General features: G+C 43.0%; 1 pseudogene; it reads right to left on the reverse strand.

Annotated features, from left to right (window-relative positions):
- Positions 1–7,437: 7,437 nt before the first annotated feature.
- LOC134947202 (5S ribosomal RNA) lies at positions 7,438–7,556 on the reverse strand (annotated as a pseudogene).
- Positions 7,557–8,538: the final 982 nt, after the last annotated feature.

The following is an 8,538-nucleotide window of genomic DNA, read 5'->3' on the forward strand; positions in this document are numbered from 1 at the left end:
GAAAAAAAAACCACGGTTAGGTGGTATACAATTATGGACGGACTGCCTGCCGAGTGCAGACACAGAGGTAGCCACAGCCGTGAACTACCGTACTGTACTGTGTCTGCTGCTAATATAGACTGGTTGATAAAGAGATGTCTATGTAACTATGTATGTATAAAGAAGAAAGAAAAAAAAAACACGGTTAGGTGGTATACAATTATGGACGGACTGCCTGCCGAGTGCAGACACAGAGGTAGCCACAGCCGTGAACTACCGTACTGTACTGTGTCTGCTGCTAATATAGACTGGTTGATAAAGAGATGTCGTAGTAGTATGTATGTATAAAGAAGAAAAAAAAACCACGGTTAGGTGGTATATACAATTATGGACGGGCTGCCGAGTGCCGACACAGAGGTAGCCACAGCCGTGAACTACCGCACTGTACTGTGTCTGCTGCTAATATATAGACTGGTTGATAAAGAGATAGTATACTCGTAACTAGTATGTATGTATAAAGAAAGAAAAAAAAACCACGGTTAGGTGGTATATACAATTATGGACGGGCTGCCGAGTGCCGACACAGAGGTAGCCACAGCCGTGAACTACCGCACTGTACTGTGTCTGCTGCTAATATAGACTGGTTGATAAAGAGATAGTATACTCGTAACTAGTATGTATGCATAAAGAAAGAAAAAAAAACCACGGTTAGGTGGTATATACAATTATGGATGGGCTGCCGAGTGCCGACACAGAGGTAGCCACAGCCGTGAACTACCGCACTGTACTGTGTCTGCTGCTAATATAGACTGGTTGATAAAGAGATAGTATACTCGTAACTAGTATGACTATAAAGAAAGAAAAAAAACCACGGTTAGGTGGTATCTACAATTATGGACGGGCTGCCGAGTGCCGACACAGAGGTAGCCACAGCCGTGAACTACCGCACTGTACTGTGTCTGCTGCTAATATATAGACTGGTTGATAAAGAGATAGTATACTCGTAACTAGTATGTATGTATAAAGAAAGAAAAAAAAACCACGGTTAGGTGGTATATACAATTATGGACGGGCTGCCGAGTGCCGACACAGAGGTAGCCACAGCCGTGAACTACCGCACTGTACTGTGTCTGCTGCTAATATAGACTGGTTGATAAAGAGATAGTATACTCGTAACTAGTATGTATGTATAAAGAAAGAAAAAAAAACCACAGTTAGGTGGTATATACAATTATGGACGGGCTGCCGAGTGCCGACACAGAGGTAGCCACAGCCGTGAACTACCGCACTGTACTGTGTCTGCTGCTAATATATAGACTGGTTGATAAAGAGATAGTATACTCGTAACTAGTATGTATGTATAAAGAAAGAAAAAAAAACCACGGTTAGGTGGTATATACAATTATGGACGGGCTGCCGAGTGCCGACACAGAGGTAGCCACAGCCGTGAACTACCGCACTGTACTGTGTCTGCTGCTAATATATAGACTGGTTGATAAAGAGATAGTATACTCGTAACTAGTATGTATGTATAAAGAAAGAAAAAAAAACCACGGTTAGGTGGTATATACAATTATGGACGGGCTGCCGAGTGCCGACACAGAGGTAGCCACAGCCGTGAACTACCGCACTGTACTGTGTCTGCTGCTAATATAGACTGGTTGATAAAGAGATAGTATACTCGTAACTAGTATGTATGTATAAAGAAAGAAAAAAAAAACACGGTTAGGTGGTATATACAATTATGGACGGGCTGCCGAGTGCCGACACAGAGGTAGCCACAGCCGTGAACTACCGCACTGTACTGTGTCTGCTGCTAATATATAGACTGGTTGATAAAGAGATAGTATACTCGTAACTAGTATGTATGTATAAAGAAAGAAAAAAAAACCACGGTTAGGTGGTATATACAATTATGGATGGGCTGCCGAGTGCCGACACAGAGGTAGCCACAGCCGTGAACTACCGCACTGTACTGTGTCTGCTGCTAATATATAGACTGGTTGATAAAGAGATAGTATACTCGTAACTAGTATGTATGTATAAAGAAAGAAAAAAAAACCACGGTTAGGTGGTATATACAATTATGGACGGGCTGCCGAGTGCCGACACAGAGGTAGCCACAGCCGTGAACTACCGCACTGTACTGTGTCTGCTGCTAATATAGACTGGTTGATAAAGAGATAGTATACTCGTAACTAGTATGTATGTATAAAGAAAGAAAAAAAAACCACGGTTAGGTGGTATATACAATTATGGACGGGCTGCCGAGTGCCGACACAGAGGTAGCCACAGCCGTGAACTACCGCACTGTACTGTGTCTGCTGCTAATATAGACTGGTTGATAAAGAGATAGTATACTCGTAACTAGTATGACTATAAAGAAAGAAAAAAAAACCACGGTTAGGTGGTATATACAATTATGGACGGGCTGCCGAGTGCCGACACAGAGGTAGCCACAGCCATGAACTACCGCACTGTACTGTGTCTGCTGCTAATATAGACTGGTTGATAAAGAGATAGTATACTACTAATATTATATATACTGGTGGTCAGGTCACTGGTCACTAGTCACACTGGCAGTGGCACTCCTGCAGCAAAAGTGTGCACTGTTTAATTTTAATATAATATTATGTACTCCTGGCTCCTGCTATAACCTATAACTGGCACTGCAGTGCTCCCCAGTCTCCCCCACAATTATAAGCTGTGTGAGCTGAGCACAGTCAGATATATATATACATTGATGCAGCACACTGGGCTGAGCAGTGCACACAGATATGGTATGTGACTGAGTCACTGTGTGTATCGTTTTTTTCAGGCAGAGAACGGATATATTAAATAAAACAAACAACTGCACTGTCTGGTGGTCACTGTGGTCGTCAGTCACTAAACTCTGCACTCTCTTCTACAGTATCACAGCCTCAGGTCAATCTCTCTCTCTCTCTCTCAACCCTAATCTAAATGGAGAGGACGCCAGCCACGTCCTCTCCCTATCAATCTCAATGCACGTGTGAAAATGGCGGCGACGCGCGGCTCCTTATATAGAATCCGAGTCTCGCGAGAATCCGACAGCGTCATGATGACGTTCGGGCGCGCTCGGGTTAACCGAGCAAGGCGGGAAGATCCGAGTCGCTCGGACCCGTGAAAAAAAACATGAAGTTCGTGCGGGTTCGGATTCAGAGAAACCGAACCCGCTCATCTCTAGAGGTAACCCAAATAATCCAACCCTGGTCCTGTTAACACTGTATGGAGAGCCATCTCACCACCGCTTGGAGATGATGTCATCACCAAGCAACGGCAGAGGAGAAGCCCCGGGTCCAGCCTTCTGATGTGAATGGGCTTCAAGCCTCTGCAACGCGGCTTAAATCATGTATTCAGTGACCCAGGCTCGACCCGGGGTTTTGGTCTCAAAGGGGCATTAGAAGTTCTCTTTCTTGAATCACTCAAGGTAAAAGAGGAGATTTAGGGGGTCATTCCGAGTTGTTCGCTCGTTGCCGATTTTCGCTATACTGCGATTAGTTGCTTACTGCGCATGCGCAAGGTTCGCAGAGCGCATGCGCTTAGTTATTTTACACAAAAGTTAGGTATTTTACTCACGGCGTAACAAAGTTTTTTTCATCGTTCTGGTGATCGGAGTGTGATTGACAGGAAGTGGGTGTTTCTGGGCGGAAACTGGCCGTTTTCTGGGAGTGTGCGGAAAAACGCAGGCGTTTCAGGGAAAAACGCGGGAGTGGCTGGAGAAACGGGGGAGTAGCTGACCGAACGCTGGGTGTGTTTCTGACGTCAAACCAGGAACGAAACTGACTGAACTGATCGCAATGTAGGAGTAAGTCTCGAGCTACTCAGAAACTGCTAAGAGTTTTCTATTCGCAATTCTGCTAATCTTTCGTTCGCAATTCTGCTATGCTAAGATACACTCCCAGAGGGCGGCGGCTTAGTGTGTGCAATGCTGCTAATAGCAGCTAGCGAGCGAACAACTCGGAATGAGGGCCTTAGTAATTTGATTTCTATTTTACTAGGTTACAAATATTTTTATGTATTAATTCAGTGGTTCCCTAGCTCGATCATCAAGGCACACTAACAGTCCAGGCTTTAAGGTTATCCATATTTAAGTACAGGTGACAATTAATACCTCAGTCAGTTTAATTATACCATCTGTGCACAAGCAGGCGTACTCTTAAAACCCGAACTGTTAAGGTGCTTTCTGGGAAAGGTTAATCTTACCTTTCCCAAAAAACCTAATGGGTTATTCAATTAAGTGCCGTCTTTTCGACTGGTCGAAAAAATGGCTCTAATTGAATACCCCCCTAGTGGTGATGTAGATAAGTCGACACAACATTTTGACATCTGGTCGGGTCTAAATTAGTTGCCCAGCATTTGTGACACCTCTACCATCTGATACGGTCACCATCCAAAGAATGTTGGAGTATTATTTTCATGAGACCGTAAAAATAGGCATGTCACAGAGTCCCTTCGAGTACTGGAAGGCAAAAAAGGCAATTTGGAGGCCCTTGTAAAGACTGGATTTGCATTATTTAAACTGCCTACACTCCAGTGTGTACTCGGAGAGAGTTTTCAGCACAGCTGGGAACCTTGTCAGCGATTGGCGTAGGAGGCTACTTCCTGAAAAAGTGGAAAAGATGATGTTCATCAAAATGAATGGAAATTCCACGAGGAAGACCTTTCCCAGCAATTCCGTCAAAGTACAGAGGCTTCAGTAATGGTGGATTCCAGCGGGTATGAATTAATATTGTGTATGGAGGATGTACAAACTGGTAAGGGTGAAGATGAGGATGGCATCTAGCCACTGTAGAGCAGTTGCCTTAAGCCAATTGGTAGATTGTTTTGTGGGGGCCCAAACAAACTGAGAACATAAGCCACAAAAGCTGCAGTTCCTGTTGCTGGAGGGCTTGGTTTGTTAAACTGTGCATGTCCTTTTTAATATCCAACATAAGGGTGGGTGAGAAGGGCCCAAAGACAATTCCATCTTGCACCACTATTCATTTCCCCCACTGCTGTGTGTCAGTGTTTTATAGATATGCTATAAACTGCTGCGTGTTTGTGCAGTTGCTCTGTCGCTTAGCTCGCTAGCTCGCTGCAGACTTTGCCTAAACTGGATGAAAACAACATTGTGAGCCGTAAGGTGGTCAAAACTGAGTGTAAATGACTGGAAATTAATGCTATTAATGTTAATAATAGTCTAGGGATGAAAAAAAGGCCCAAATGAAGTGATTTTAGTATTTTTTTTGTAAATTTTTGAAAAAAATCCAAAACCAGTCACAGCAATTTGGCAAATCCAAAATCCAAATCCAAAACCAGATGACGAATTAGAACCAATACCAAATCCGGCAAAAATGGCCCAATGCACATCTCTAATTCACACAGGACCAGTGTCACTGTGAGCATAATAAACTATTTTTTTTTATTTATTTTTTATATAGTTCTTTAACTCATCCAAGCATAAACTATTGGTGCCTGATTCAGATTCGCTCAACTGCCAGCATTCCACCCCCAACCCACTGAGACGCCCAGTCCTTTAGACGCAACAATAATCCTGCATGTTACGTCATTAAACAACTCCAAATCATCGGATTACAGCGTAAATTATCAGGTTTACGTTAGAAATGAGCGGGTTCGGTTCTCAGAGAACCGAACCCCCCCAAACTTCACTACCCCCGCCTGACTCGGGAAATCAGAACGAGGCAAAACTACATCATCCCGTTGTCGGATTCTCGTGGGTTTGGATTCCATATAAGGAGCCGCGCGTCCCCACCATTTTCACTACGGCATTGGAGAGTAATGCGAGAGGACGTGTCTCCATCCTCAATGTCCTGCATCAGTTCAGTGTTAGTGTCTTGTGCTGCATCAGTCCAGTCACAGTGGTTGTGTCCTCTGCTGCCATATGTCCAGTGCTGCTGTATAAGTCCAGTCCAGTGGTGCTGTGTTGTGCTGCATCAGTTCAGTGGTGTATTGTGCTGTATCAGTCCAGTCACAGTGTTGGTGTCCTCTGCTGCCATATGTCCAGTGCTGCTGTAAAAGTCCAGTCCATTACAGTGGTGCTGTGTTGTCCTGCATCAGTCCAGTGGTGGTGTCCCTGTGCTGCTGTATATGTCCAGTGGTGCTGCCGTATATGTCCAGTGATACTGCTGTATATGTCCAGTGGTACTGCCGTATATGTCCAGTGATACAACCGTATATGTCCAGTGCTACTGCCGCATATGTCCATTTATACTGCCGTATATGTCCATTGATACTGCAGTATATGTCCAGCGGTACTGCCGTATAATTCCAGTGATCCTGCCGTGTAATTCCAGTGGTACTGGCGTATAAGTCCATTCCAGTGATACTGCCGTATATGTCCAGTGATACTGCAGTATATGTCCATTGATACTGCCATATATGTCCAGTGATACTGCCGTATATGTCCATTGATACTGCCGTATATGTTCAGCGGCACTGTCGTATAATTCCAGTGATCCTGCCATATAATTCCAGTGATCCTGCCGTATAGTTCCAGTGATACTGCCGTATAATTCCAGTGATACTGCTGTATATATATATATATATATATATATATATATATACCCTGATGCAAAGCGGATTACTGAGGCCATAACAACTATGCTGGTGCTAGACGTGTGTCCTGTATCCACCATTAGTGCAGTGGGAATGAGGTGCCAACCCTAGAAGGGCCAGGTGTTTGTGCCGCACACTTGTGTCGCTTAGCTTAGTCATACAGCTACCTCATTGCACCGCTTTTACTTTTTTGCATGATATGTTGTTTGGGTACTATTTTTTTTTAAGTGCCATTCTGTCTGACACTGCAATGTCACTCCTAGATGGGCCAATTGTTTGTGTCGCTTAGCTTAGTCATACAGCTACCTCATTGCACCTCTTTTACATCTTTGCATGATGTGCTGTTTGGGGCCTTTTGTTATATCTTCCATCTTGTCTGACACTGCAGTGCCACTCCTAGATGAAGAAAAGGATTTACAGAAGACTCTTGTGTGGGTGCACTCTTGTTTATATTTGTTAGTATGAAAGTATTAAAACATAACTTTTATTAACTCATTACTCTAAGAAAAAAATAATCCACACTTATATAATCCACCACAATTCTTAAAATTAAGGAAATGTAAACATTTTTTAGAAAATTGGAAATGTTCTGGTTAGTCTATATTAGTAGACTTCAGGAGGGATGTAGACACTCTGGTTCTACATCCTATTCCTATCCCACCAGCACAAGCTCAGCTTGTATTAATAAGACCTCCAAGGGTCATTGAACCGAATTGATGTCAAAAAATGTGGATCCTAATTAGTATTGACCAATTTAGGATCTATAATGAATAAAGGGAGACGGTATTTAGAAAAAATGACACAGATCAGAAGAATAAGCAAAAGAAATAATTCAGGGAGAATGTGGTGATCCTGCTGTTGGCTAAGAGTCGAGGAGGTCACGAATTACAACACTGGGTATTCTCTGGGGGTCACCCTCTCAGGTACTGACCCAGCCCACCACCGTTTTGCTTCCAAGATCGGACGAGATCGGGCTCTATCGGTGGGGTATGGTAGTAATTTCTTGGGCCTGCTATAATCGACTCACCAATGAGAGTGCACCTAAGGAAGATTTAGAAAGAGAAACAGAAAAAGGGGGCGGATCTGCTGTCTATGTTAGGCACAGGGTAAACCTGTGGATCATGGATGAGAGTCCGCAGATATATACAGAGGAGAAAATGAGAGGAAAAAACTAAATAGAGGTTGAGTCGAATATCAGCTTGGTATCAGAGCCAAAATATAATCAAAATTAGGAATGATTGGGCAAAAGCCCCATTGACTGAGGGTTGGTGCACAGGCCCAAAAGGGTACCTGTTATTGTACTTATTAACACATATGCTGCAAGGATATCTGAAAAAAATACTGTGTATAGCTTACAGCACAACTGATAGATTATTAAAGAGAGGTATTGGTGTGATAATCCTGCCTAGGTCCCTGGAACATACGGTATGGTATAAAGACGTTAGGATAATTCACAATTTAGGGTATATTAGAGAATACTCCTGTTAACAGTATACCAGGTAAGGGGGGTAAACAAGCCCCTGCAGATAATAAGTGGCTACATATAATTGGCTACATATTACTATTATTCTCTCTTCGGTGTTATTCAAAGAGGATTATAAAATGACAATGGTCATTATGATGATTATAGTAATTATGATGCTGTAATTTGAAAAGAGCAAAAAATGACAATTGGAAAAAAAAATATATATATATATGAAACAAAGGATTGGTGGAAAATTGTTAGAAGTGACAGTCACTGCCCAGATCACTGGGATGCCCTAATTAGGGTAAGGAAAAAGACATGCCAGATTGCTGCATGGACTCAAAATAGGAAAAACATTAGAGACAAAAACCCAAAAGCAAAAAAGGAAACAAAAAACAAAAAACACAAAGGGGTACCGGTCCCTGCCCAGGTCCCTGGGTCAGTCACTAGATTGCAAAATGCAAGATGTACTCCCCAGGTCCTCGGTTCGTGTTGTAGTGATTTGTACTGGAATACTG

This window comes from Pseudophryne corroboree, chromosome 7 (assembly GCF_028390025.1).
Source record: "Pseudophryne corroboree isolate aPseCor3 chromosome 7, aPseCor3.hap2, whole genome shotgun sequence".
NCBI classification, from domain to species: domain Eukaryota; kingdom Metazoa; phylum Chordata; class Amphibia; order Anura; family Myobatrachidae; genus Pseudophryne; species Pseudophryne corroboree.